The sequence below is a fragment of the Thermobia domestica genome, unplaced genomic scaffold, assembly GCF_964235325.1.
Source record: "Thermobia domestica unplaced genomic scaffold, izTheDome1.hap1.1 HAP1_SCAFFOLD_530, whole genome shotgun sequence".
NCBI lineage: Eukaryota > Metazoa > Arthropoda > Insecta > Zygentoma > Lepismatidae > Thermobia > Thermobia domestica.
In genome coordinates, this window is record NW_027656240.1 from 30,436 (window position 1) to 42,818 (window position 12,383).

At 39.5% G+C, this 12,383-nt stretch overlaps 4 non-coding genes across 4 annotated transcripts; all 4 read right to left on the reverse strand.

Annotated features, from left to right (window-relative positions):
• Nucleotides 1–7,087: 7,087 nt before the first annotated feature.
• LOC145677014 (5S ribosomal RNA) lies at nt 7,088–7,206 on the reverse strand. Its single transcript, XR_014129586.1, has one exon. It is a non-coding gene; the product is annotated as a 5S ribosomal RNA (ribosomal RNA).
• Nucleotides 7,207–7,383: 177 nt separating this feature from the next.
• Nucleotides 7,384–7,502, reverse strand: LOC145677009 (5S ribosomal RNA). The gene has a single exon (XR_014129581.1). It is a non-coding gene; the product is annotated as a 5S ribosomal RNA (ribosomal RNA).
• A 3,331-nt stretch (nt 7,503–10,833) lies between these two features.
• On the reverse strand, nt 10,834–10,952 carry LOC145677015 (5S ribosomal RNA). The gene has a single exon (XR_014129587.1). It is a non-coding gene; the product is annotated as a 5S ribosomal RNA (ribosomal RNA).
• A 177-nt stretch (nt 10,953–11,129) lies between these two features.
• On the reverse strand, nt 11,130–11,248 carry LOC145677010 (5S ribosomal RNA). Its single transcript, XR_014129582.1, has one exon. It is a non-coding gene; the product is annotated as a 5S ribosomal RNA (ribosomal RNA).
• Between the last annotated feature and the right edge of the window lie 1,135 nt (nt 11,249–12,383).

Below are 12,383 nucleotides of genomic sequence, written 5' to 3' on the forward strand. Positions count from 1 at the left end.
TGGAAGGTATGAGATATACATTTTATGCGCAAATATTATAATACAAATCATTGTTAGTTTGGTGGATGCGTGAAAGAAAGAAAAGGAGTAGATTTTTGCAGACGTCCGGATATAAAGCGAGAACTGAGAATACGCATCTATAACATCTATTTTCTTTGTGTTAATGATATCGATGAACTAAACGGGGAAACTAAAATACAACTGTTTGCAGTATAATTCGAAGTATAGTCAAGTGCAGAGGCGTACTCACGGGGTGTCCACCGGGTGCGGACTCCTCGCAAAAGTTCCTAAGTGAACATACATTTGCAGACTTTCTCATTAAATGTAGTTATTAACAGGGAAAATATTGATGTATCATCAATATAAATCTGATCTTACACTTCATCTGTACTCTGTCTGTATCATGTTTTTGTGAAAAAGTAAGTGGAATATTTATCGTGTTTTCGAATGCAGAATAATAGTATATAGACATAGTGGCTTGTAGTATTGGAACCTTGCCCCCCGAAGCTTGGATCCCTTAGAAGAAAAAAAAATGCATGCGCGCCTGGTGAAATGGTTAACGAATTCAGTTCACTCGATGAATCGACAGATAGTAATACACATTTCGACAGATCGACAGCATTCGACAGATACAGACATATGAAAGTAGCACAAGAATTAGGCGAAAGTCCGTGCGTTTCCTCAATTCACGTAGGAAACAACAGAAAATATCAACTACCATAAAATAATCCGTATATATATTTAATTTATTTGGAATAAAATAAATATAGAAACAACCTGTTCATACATAACTACGGTAAGTGCGTTAATTGCTAACGTAAGAACAAATATGAAACAAGGCACAAAATAAAAAAGAAAAATAAAGTTAAAGGGAATAAATATTTAGGCTTGATTGTCATTCGTATTAAGAAGCTGGGTAATAAAATGTTAAAATCTACAGAAAATTATGAAATTAAATCAGGATTTGAAATAAAAGTCTATACATTGGAAGTAGGCCAGGGAGTTTGCAAGGCAGATGTGTGCGACACGCGTTACTTTATAGATTCCCTTCATTGAACTATAGTAAGCAGTACGAAGATGGTACTTTGCGTATAATCACAGGAAGGATTGAAGTTAATTACCATGGTAATATAATTATTTATTGATAAGTATTTCCATGTTAAATTATGAAAATTATAAGCACAAGGAGGGTGAAAAAGTAGTGTGACCGACTTAGCAATGACTGAAACATAAAATAGAAAAGCGAATAAAAACAAATGCCTTTTGAGTTATGTGGAATAAAGTTTCTTCTAGCCAGTAAGGAAGAATAGGATCTGGTGCATTCATTGAATACCTGAAAAAAATCGTTTATCAAAATAGAAGGAAACACACTTATCGTTGTGGCAACTACGAACTTCTGTTTACCTCAGCCCGCCTCAGCAAGTGCTTTCTATCCGGTCCGCGCTCCGTAACCAAACTCAACGCTGCCTGCTAGCGAAAATTTCATTCTTCAGTATCGTTGAGTTTATTGCAGAAAGCAATGGCAGATACGGCATCAGCACCTGCAGCCCCGGCACAGGCTTCTCCTAAGAAGTCTGCAAAGCCTAAGAAACCAAAAACAACACCTTCTCATCCAAGAACATCAGAAATGGTGAACAACGCCATCAAGAATTTGAAGGAAAGGGGAGGAAGTTCACTGCAAGCTATTAAGAAATACATCTCTCAGAACTACAAAGTGGATGCCGAGAAGCTTGCTCCATTTATCAAGAAATACTTGAGAAGTGCAGTTGCTTCTGGGTCTTTGGTTCAGACCAAGGGAAAAGGTGCATCTGGATCGTTTAAGCTTAGTGCTTCATCGCTGAAGGAGAAGCCTGAAGGTGGATCTTCAACCAAGGCGAAACGATCAGCATCAAAGGAGAAGAAGCCTGCGAAAAAGCCAGCAGCTAAACGTCCCAAGAAGACTGGTGAAAAGAAAAAGGCTGCTGCTCCCAAACCTAAGAAATCACCATCTAAAGTGAAGAAGGCAAAAACTCCCAAGAAGCCAAAGGCCCCGAAGCCAAAGAAGGCTACAGCAAAACCGAAAAGTGCTAAGAAGGCTGCACCAAAGAAGAAGTAAATGTGTCAGTAAATCATCTGACATTTTAAAACGGCTCTTTTTAGAGCCATCAAATACTTTGAGAAGAGTAAAATTGTGCTTTTCCTATCATTATCACATGTTCATTCATAGCAATGTATAGTATACACGCAAGGGACTTTGAGTTTTCTTTTTAACCGAAGCACTTCTTGATGTAAGTGCTTTATAACAGAGGGGAATTGAGGGTGGGGAAAGAAAGCTTTCACGGGTGTCAAGAATGGTGTACTCGAAAAAAAATGGGGAACACATTACGTAATGTCAATTTGTGATCACTTACTTTTTCCTTGTTCCTATCTTCAAGTAGCGAAACAGTACAGAAAACGCACTTAATGCATTTGTTAGAAAAACTTTTGCAGGCTGACTGGGTTCGATTCTCGGTGGGAGCTCAAATGTTTCGCATTGCACGTTAATAAGTAGGTCCACGTTTGAAACAGCCTTGCTGCTGAAAGGGACACTAAACTAAAATCAACTCTTTTCAAGGCTGGGGTGAAAGAAATGTTCGAACTTATTACAACTCGTGAAAGTGAAGTAGACTATGTTTCAATTTAACGTCGTACTATTATGATTTTTATGATAAAGGAGACGGGTGATTACGCCTAATGAATGATGGAAATACTGGTGTAATGAGAAAGTGTTAGGAAAAGGGAACACGCTAATAACCACGGATACCGTCTTATAATTCGTAATATTGCTATAAAGAAAAATAGTAACACCAGCAGAAATGTAGGTGTACAATTGAACTGATGTTAAGTACAAACAGACACTTAAAGAAAGTTTAGTTTAACGTTTGCATTCAACAGCAGCGACCTCTGACAAAATAATATTACTTTTGCTACCTTGGAAGAAGTACATATTTCGCCTGCGAGTTCTATCAGATTAATAACGTTGAGAAGGGCAAACAGTGGTTGAATCGAAGTTAAGTTATGCAACATATGGCAAAATCGAACCCTTGACCACATAAAACGAAGATAATCAATCGGTAAACATAGGGGAAAACTAAAGAATATACTTGAAAGATAGGATGATATACGAAACGACAGGAAAACGAAGGTAGATGTATTAACTATGCAACATACGGCGTGAGAATTTAAAAAAAAAAGATAACAAGTATGGACAAGATCCTTGTTAGGATAACAGCATCTCTAAGTAGTGTATTGGTCCTAAAAAGGACCGTTTTTGAACTCAGTGCCAGAACTTCAAACTTAAGCACGTTCCCCACGGATGCGGCGAGCAAGCTGAATGTCCTTAGGCATGATTGTGACTCTCTTTGCGTGAATAGCACACAAGTTGGTGTCTTCGAAAAGCCCTACAAGGTAAGCTTCACTTGCCTCCTGTAAAGCCATGACAGCTGAGCTTTGGAAGCGAAGATCTGTCTTGAAATCTTGTGCAATTTCTCGGACGAGTCGTTGGAAGGGCAGCTTGCGGATGAGCAATTCAGTGCTCTTCTGGTAACGACGAATTTCTCGGAGAGCCACAGTACCAGGCCTGTAACGATGGGGCTTTTTCACTCCACCGGTAGCTGGAGCACTCTTTCTTGCAGCTTTGGTGGCAAGCTGCTTTCGAGGAGCTTTGCCTCCAGTAGATTTCCTAGCTGTCTGCTTGGTACGTGCCATTGCAACTGTCACGACTTGTTTCAAATAATTGCGCGCTGAATGAAGTCAAGTTATATAAAGAGCAAAACCGTTAAATCAAGCTATTTCTCATTGGATAAAGTCAGTCGAAAAGGACAGTTCTCATTGGCTTAGACACGTTTTGTGTTTTTCCTCCGTGCTTTCCCTGCATGATCGAAGGAACAAAACCACGAGTCTTGGGCTGCTTGGGCTTGTATTTCTCGTGTGTGGTGAGCGAAGCAGTAACATATCGAAATGACAGGACGTGGAAAAGGAGGCAAGGGTCTTGGCAAAGGAGGTGCCAAGCGCCACCGTAAAGTTCTTCGTGACAACATCCAGGGTATCACCAAACCCGCTATTAGGCGTCTTGCTCGCCGTGGTGGTGTGAAGCGTATCTCTGGTCTCATTTATGAAGAGACCCGAGGAGTATTGAAAGTATTCCTGGAGAACGTAATCAGAGATGCTGTTACATACACAGAACACGCCAAGAGGAAGACAGTGACAGCTATGGATGTTGTGTATGCCTTGAAGAGGCAAGGAAGAACCCTGTACGGTTTCGGAGGTTAAGTTGGGGTTCCTCCTATTTTGGATATAAAATTGGCATAAACGGCTCTTTTCAGAGCCAACAAATTTATATAAAGGGAAAGATTTACTTTGTGCGATTTTCTGTTAGATTATAAGAATTCGTGTAACTACATTAAAGCCTTTTGATGCACACTAAATTACAGACGTAGAGAGATTAATTTGAGAAAATCATACGTTTTTTTTTACATTATGTACGTTCATGTATACGTATTCATATCATGTAGCAGTATTAATGCTGGAGAAGGGGTTCTGGTTGGAAATTGGCGATTTGTTGGAAGTAGCGAGCATGAGAGATGCGAAACGCAAGTCGGAATTTCTGTTCTGACAGTAGGATGTACGTATAGAGGCTTATACAACTTCTATACTGTGCTGTGAGGGGCGAATAATGCGTTAGAAACCTGAATCTTGTCCTTTATCTTGTTTACGTGGTCTTGGGTTCGATTTCTTTCTTTTGCGGTAGTGTCTATTGTGATTTACATGTAAATTAATGACACTTCGTAGCGGGTTACTAAAATAAAGAGTAATACAAATATGAGATGTAGGTTAATGCATTGTATACTTCACATTATTTACTAAAGAAAGGCAGTAGTTACAAGAAACCTAGGCTCGCTCGTTGGGCACAGTAGCAAATGAGTTCTGAGATCAGAGAATAAGAGTAGTTGCGTATTACAAACCATATACATATAACACATATCACACAAATATGAATATCGACCTTGCAAAGAATAAATCGTACTTAAGTGTGCATTTAATGTCATTACTATGTTGCAAAAGAAATTTAGGAAAGTTTTCTGATCCGCTCTGTTCATGATGTCATTGGGGCATAGTAATGAACAATAATAAATGTCGAGAACATATTGAACAGAGTAATTTCAGCCAAGCCAACGCAAGAGAGAAACATGAGTGCTTTAAGAATGTTGGAAATTCCTTTGTCTAGCATGAAGTACATGAGAATATGTGGTATGAGGTTTTCTTCCATTGCTGAGAATCTGGGCTCGACTGTCCTGTCCTCTGGGTAATATGAGCCCGATGTACGCAAATATCAAAAAAATGTAGCTAGCGACAATACAAAAGGTAATGATCTTATAATTAATAATGTAGTGGGAACTAAGCACATCGCTGTTTGGAGTATTCTAAAGTTAGTGTGACTTCCTATGGGCTTCAATTACGATCGACGACTACACATATACTAATTAATCGAATAGCAGCGAGAATTTCGAATGAAACTAAGCAACTATCTCAGACACTTTTGATGAGTCTGTATATCGAAAACAATTCATTTCAATCGTAAATCTCCTCTATAAAGGGGTTTGTGGCCCTCATAAGGGCCGATTTGTATGAGATATAGGTCTTACATTTATGCCTTCTTCTCAGTTTTCTTGGGCAGAAGTACAGCTTGAATGTTGGGCAAAACACCACCCTGAGCGATTGTAACTCCAGACAACAACTTGTTTAATTCCTCGTCGTTACGGATAGCTAACTGCAGATGACGTGGAATAATCCTAGTCTTCTTGTTGTCACGAGCAGCGTTGCCTGCCAACTCAAGAACTTCAGCTGCCAGGTATTCCATGACTGCAGCCAAATACACGGGAGCGCCAGCACCAACTCGTTCGGCATAGTTACCCTTTCGCAAAAGACGATGGATTCTGCCTACTGGGAATTGAAGGCCAGCCCTGCTGGAGCGGGACTTGCTCTTTCCCTTGACTTTTCCACCTTTGCCGCGACCAGACATTGTTCAATATTCTTTCGTAATAAGATGAGAGGAAAAATTGCGGCCTCCCATGAATCAAGTCAGTTTTGTTACTACTTCAAGCGTGCACCCGAGTGCATCAAATGAAAAGCAAGGCAGTTGGCGCGAATTGAAACACGTACTGTAATTTAAATGAAGTCGATAAATCGGCGGACACATCTAATTTTGCTGAACGAGTGAGTCATCATGCCACCAAAAACTAGCGGAAAGGCTGCAAAGAAGGCTGGTAAAGCCCAAAAGAATATCTCCAAGGGAGATAAGAAGAAGAAGAGGAGGAGGAAGGAGAGCTATGCCATTTACATCTACAAAGTTTTGAAGCAAGTGCATCCTGACACTGGCATATCTAGCAAAGCTATGAGTATCATGAACAGCTTTGTTAATGACATCTTCGAGCGTATTGCTGCTGAAGCTTCTCGTTTGGCCCATTACAATAAGCGGTCAACTATCACCAGCCGGGAAATCCAAACAGCTGTGCGCCTTCTTTTGCCTGGTGAACTTGCCAAGCACGCTGTAAGTGAGGGTACGAAGGCTGTTACCAAGTACACAAGCTCTAAGTAAAAATCTTCTTCAAGATTTTTCATTTCAAACGGTCCTTGTCAGGACCAACACATTATTCGAAAGAGTTAAATCACGAAATTTGCTTCATTCTGTTATGTAGAAACACGTTGAAATCCAATTTCTATATGCTGTTAGTAAAAAAGTAAAGCACATAGCGGAGATGTGTCGTGCTTGTATACGAAAGGCATTTACTCGCCGGAGATCTACACTTAGTCATAATAATTTACTTTTAAAAAGTGGTAATACATTCCGTGTTAAGTATAGTAGTAGGTGCACACGGATCGGAAATCAGGTTATTTTAATGTGCCGTGCAAATAAACAGGCTGTTAGTGTAAGAAATAGTGGGTATAACGCTTAGAATATCGATTAATCGCTATGAAATAATGTTGATAAATTATCTCTTGAAAGTACTATAAAATTAATGTTTCTAGTATTTTCGTACTTGAAGGATAATGAAATTTGAAAAAGAGATGCCAACAGCACCTGGTGTTCCCAGGCGGTCACCCATCCAAGTACTGACCAGGCCCGATGCTGCTTGACTTCGGTGATCGGACGAGAACCGGTATATTCAGCATGGTATGGCCGTTGGCGAATGCATATGGCTTCGAGTGAGTTATTGTAGCTACGTAGGTTTGTCGGTGAATACTCAAAAAGACCAGCGCGTGGAAAGCGTTGCTAATTGTTTTAAGTAATGCATGATTACGAAATTATCGTGGTGAACGATGTGAGAATATTCGTCTTTGTGAAAAACAAAATTAGAAAAAGTATACCAACAGCACCTGGTGTTCCCAGGCGGTCACCCATCCAAGTACTGACCAGGCCCGATGCTGCTTGACTTCGGTGATCGGACGAGAACCGGTATATTCAGCATGGTATGGCCGTTGGCAACTACCTTTTCTTCAATGTCCTGTTAAGGAAGTATGTTTTAAGTAAGAATTGACATTATTAACTATAAAGGCAAGCATATTAACGTCGTTAACATTACTTGGAATATACTAATATTCGAATAAATATTTGAATGTTCGAATGATGAGTGATTCGGATGTTCATAGTGCCACTGTGTCCTATCGAGTTTACTATCACGAACCACGTATGAAATTGTATATAAATAAATAAAAATAAATCCTTTATTAAGTATTGATTACAGGAAAAAGGCAAACTTACATTCTTTAATGTACACAATGAAATGTATGAAAGATATTTTTAAGATATGTTTCACTTACCCTTTATAACGCAAGGTAGTTTTCAGTGTAGCATTCTCTTCAGCTGCGAGATAAAAAAAAAAAAAAAAAAAAAAAAAAAAAAAAAAAAAAAAAAAAAAAAAAAAAAAAAAAAAAAAAAAAAAAATTTTGTTGTAAAGATAACTGCAAATCGAAAATGAGCTGAGTTTTGACGGAGACGGACGTGTATTCCTTCGCTCTCCAATGTCGAATCAAGCTGATCCTATACAAGAACTCCGTGAGCGCCAAGCTGCGATTATTCAAGACTTGCGAAACCAACAACAAGATGTATTAGAGAGAAACAAATCGCTTCTCTTTACTATATACAAACTTACATCTGGGAATCCAAAGTGTAGTGAATGTCCGGACTGCAGTAAACCCAGGCAAATCCCTGGCCCTTGTGAAATTCATATAGACGTTCTCCCAGTTGAACTTCGTAAAGACTATCATCGGACTCAGGCGGACATTTTCGGTCTGTCTCTACAATTGAAGCAACTAACGAATCAAGAATTTGACTATAATCTCTTCACTACCTTTCTACGGACTTTGAATACTGAAGATTCTGGACTCCCAGCAACTGCAACAAATTCCCCTCCGGGGGATCGTCTCTTTAAAAAGCCTAAAAGAACTGTGAAACCACGACCAGTGTTACCCACCACACTTCCTACTAATAATAGTTACTCTCCATTAACAACGCCTGAGCCCCCCCCCCAAGATTCAGGTGCTGAAAACATGGATATTTCTACTCAGGATACTACAAGTGAGAAAACAAAGACCAACCATAACTCCAATTCACAGCGCACTATCAAGTCTCTCACCATCTATGACTACCCTCAAGACAAAGGATATAGACTCACCCATGGTGCAAGTTCCGTCTGTAAGGAAATCCCATATTGTGCAGTGTATTCAGATAGAGTGAAATTCCAATGCAACAATCAAGAAGATTATCAGGCACTAATCAAGTTTTGTAAGGAATTTAAGCTACAATATGCGTTAGATCTAGTGAGGAAAGAAAAAGTTCTCAAAGTAGTAATCCGTCAACTGCCCATTGACGCCTCAGTGGAAAATATCAAGCAAGACCTGGAGAACCGTGGTTACCCCACTCTTTCAGTACATCAACTCAAAGGTCGAGGTGGAACCCCCTTTCCCCTCTACCTAGTAACTCTAGTCAAGACACCAACTTCGAATAGTATTTTTGAACTTCAATATTTGGAGTTTTATAAAATAAAAATCGAACCGTTCCGAGCTAGACCTTATATTCAGTGCTACAGATGCCAAAGGCTTGGGCATACCCAATCTTCTTGTTATGCAACTCCACGCTGTGTCAAGTGTGCTGGTGAACATATGACTTATCAATGTACAAGAAAAACTCAAGATGAAGCAGTAAAGTGTCCGAACTGTGGTGGTGGTCACCCCGCCAATTACCCAAGATGTCCAACAATTCATCGTGTTCTATCAAGAAGATCATCTCAAAATAAAGTACCGAAACCTCAGGACTTCCCCCCTCTTCAGAAGGGAACCCCACCTGAATCTACACCCAAGAAGCATCCACAATCTTCCTATGCAGAGAAAGCAAGCTCTTCATCCAAGAATTCACAAACTACATCACCCCCGCCTACTGAAGAATCAGCTGTTAGTTGGCACGACCTATTACAATTATTTCAAGATCTCCAGTTACCAAAACTTCTACAAGCAGTGCAGGAAAGATTTAGTGATATTAAATCAGCTCCAGATGTTTTCACAAAGCTAATTATCTTTTGTGAAATTCTTGAGGAACTTCAAGACTGATGGAATAGCAATTAACATACAGGACCAAAACCCTTTTCAGAGCCACTGTACTGGCTAACTTCCATTGGCCCTTCACCAACAGCCAATCACAGGCAGCCCTCTCCTTAAATCAACCAATCTCTTCCTTCCCCAGCTTTTCCTTCACTTTAACAAAACTCTGGATCTTCAATCAAGACTTCAATGAGCCGGCGTCGGTCTCCGGCCATTATCAGTTCTACGTTGTGCATCTACTCACTTCAAAATCTACTTCAAATGCGAGGCAGGGGACTTCCACTAGTCCCGGAACTCAACCACTCAATCAACCCGTCAATTATAACTTGGCAAACTTGGCGGACACATCTAATTTTGCTGAACGAGTGAGTCATCATGCCACCAAAAACTAGCGGAAAGGCTGCAAAGAAGGCTGGTAAAGCCCAAAAGAATATCTCCAAGGGAGATAAGAAGAAGAAGAGGAGGAGGAAGGAGAGCTATGCCATTTACATCTACAAAGTTTTGAAGCAAGTGCATCCTGACACTGGCATATCTAGCAAAGCTATGAGTATCATGAACAGCTTTGTTAATGACATCTTCGAGCGTATTGCTGCTGAAGCTTCTCGTTTGGCCCATTACAATAAGCGGTCAACTATCACCAGCCGGGAAATCCAAACAGCTGTGCGCCTTCTTTTGCCTGGTGAACTTGCCAAGCACGCTGTAAGTGAGGGTACGAAGGCTGTTACCAAGTACACAAGCTCTAAGTAAAAATCTTCTTCAAGATTTTTCATTTCAAACGGTCCTTGTCAGGACCAACACATTATTCGAAAGAGTTAAATCACGAAATTTGCTTCATTCTGTTATGTAGAAACACGTTGAAATCCAATTTCTATATGCTGTTAGTAAAAAAGTAAAGCACATAGCGGAGATGTGTCGTGCTTGTATACGAAAGGCATTTACTCGCCGGAGATCTACACTTAGTCATAATAATTTACTTTTAAAAAGTGGTAATACATTCCGTGTTAAGTATAGTAGTAGGTGCACACGGATCGGAAATCAGGTTATTTTAATGTGCCGTGCAAATAAACAGGCTGTTAGTGTAAGAAATAGTGGGTATAACGCTTAGAATATCGATTAATCGCTATGAAATAATGTTGATAAATTATCTCTTGAAAGTACTATAAAATTAATGTTTCTAGTATTTTCGTACTTGAAGGATAATGAAATTTGAAAAAGAGATGCCAACAGCACCTGGTGTTCCCAGGCGGTCACCCATCCAAGTACTGACCAGGCCCGATGCTGCTTGACTTCGGTGATCGGACGAGAACCGGTATATTCAGCATGGTATGGCCGTTGGCGAATGCATATGGCTTCGAGTGAGTTATTGTAGCTACGTAGGTTTGTCGGTGAATACTCAAAAAGACCAGCGCGTGGAAAGCGTTGCTAATTGTTTTAAGTAATGCATGATTACGAAATTATCGTGGTGAACGATGTGAGAATATTCGTCTTTGTGAAAAACAAAATTAGAAAAAGTATACCAACAGCACCTGGTGTTCCCAGGCGGTCACCCATCCAAGTACTGACCAGGCCCGATGCTGCTTGACTTCGGTGATCGGACGAGAACCGGTATATTCAGCATGGTATGGCCGTTGGCAACTACCTTTTCTTCAATGTCCTGTTAAGGAAGTATGTTTTAAGTAAGAATTGACATTATTAACTATAAAGGCAAGCATATTAACGTCGTTAACATTACTTGGAATATACTAATATTCGAATAAATATTTGAATGTTCGAATGATGAGTGATTCGGATGTTCATAGTGCCACTGTGTCCTATCGAGTTTACTATCACGAACCACGTATGAAATTGTATATAAATAAATAAAAATAAATCCTTTATTAAGTATTGATTACAGGAAAAAGGCAAACTTACATTCTTTAATGTACACAATGAAATGTATGAAAGATATTTTTAAGATATGTTTCACTTACCCTTTATAACGCAAGGTAGTTTTCAGTGTAGCATTCTCTTCAGCTGCGAGATAACGTAAGGCAGATGATCATTCAGTCGTGAAGCACTAAAATGTAATATACATTTTAACTATTATCGATAAGAATTATTTACTGCAGGGATGCAAATAAAGTGAGGCAAATTAGTAAATAAAAACCGATACTGTAACTGATAATATAATTAGTTGTATCTGTATTAGTTGTATATACAGTAATCGCACGATTATCCGCGGAGTTGGATGTTGGCATAATCGCGCATAATCAGCAGTATGAGCAGAAAAGGGAAATGAAATGAAATATTTAGATTTACGTCGCATACTTATACCGGTTACGCTAAAGGAGACGGTGATGATGAGTACTGAATGAAGAAAGTGGGAGGAAACGGGAGAAACCCGAGAAAACCCATGAGCACGGTCTTTATGCACGACAAAGTTCACACGGCACGAGCTGGGATTGAATCAGGGACCCCAAGCACCGGAGGCCAAAAAACGGACAAAAAGTCTTTCGTGCAACTTTCGTTTTCGGTAAAAAGTTTACACATAATTTAGAAAGAGTAGTTTTCTGGTCTTTTTATTTCACAAGTTGGTTCATGTCTATATTTTTTACATGCATAAAAAATTTTTCAACTCCCTTGCTTATTTCCTGTTAAAGACCTCTACCTCTGATTGTATTTTTTGCACATATTCTTATTGTTTTCAGACAACATTTCTAAAAGCGTAATTTATCGTCAGCAAGAAAAGAAAAGGAAAGCCTCGGATAGTGGAATGTGTACTGTATATA